Source organism: Juglans regia, unplaced genomic scaffold, assembly GCF_001411555.2.
Source record: "Juglans regia cultivar Chandler unplaced genomic scaffold, Walnut 2.0 Scaffold_5673, whole genome shotgun sequence".
NCBI lineage: Eukaryota > Viridiplantae > Streptophyta > Magnoliopsida > Fagales > Juglandaceae > Juglans > Juglans regia.
This window is the reverse complement of record NW_023360540.1, coordinates 1-223: the sequence shown is the minus strand read 5'-3', so window position 1 is coordinate 223 and position 223 is coordinate 1. Positions and strand designations below refer to the sequence as shown.

The window sequence follows — 223 nt, the reverse complement described above, 5'->3', positions numbered from 1 at the left end:
CCCAATCCAATCGGAGATCTGATCCAAACCCATAGCTACACGATGGGCAGGGCGCGATTTTCCTAAAAATCCGCTCCCGAGTGGTCCTCCTTGTCAATTTATCTCGCAAGACGGAAAAAACAAAAACGAGGGGTGCAACACGAGGACTTCCCAGGAGGTCACCCATCCTAGTACTACTCTCGCCCAAGCACGCTTAGCTGCGGAGTTCTGATGGGATCCGGTG

The 223-nt window shown here is 52.9% G+C and overlaps 1 pseudogene; it reads right to left on the bottom strand.

The window, feature by feature from the left end:
• Window positions 1-129: 129 nt before the first annotated feature.
• Window positions 130-223, bottom strand: LOC118345907 (annotated as a pseudogene; the record flags this gene model as incomplete).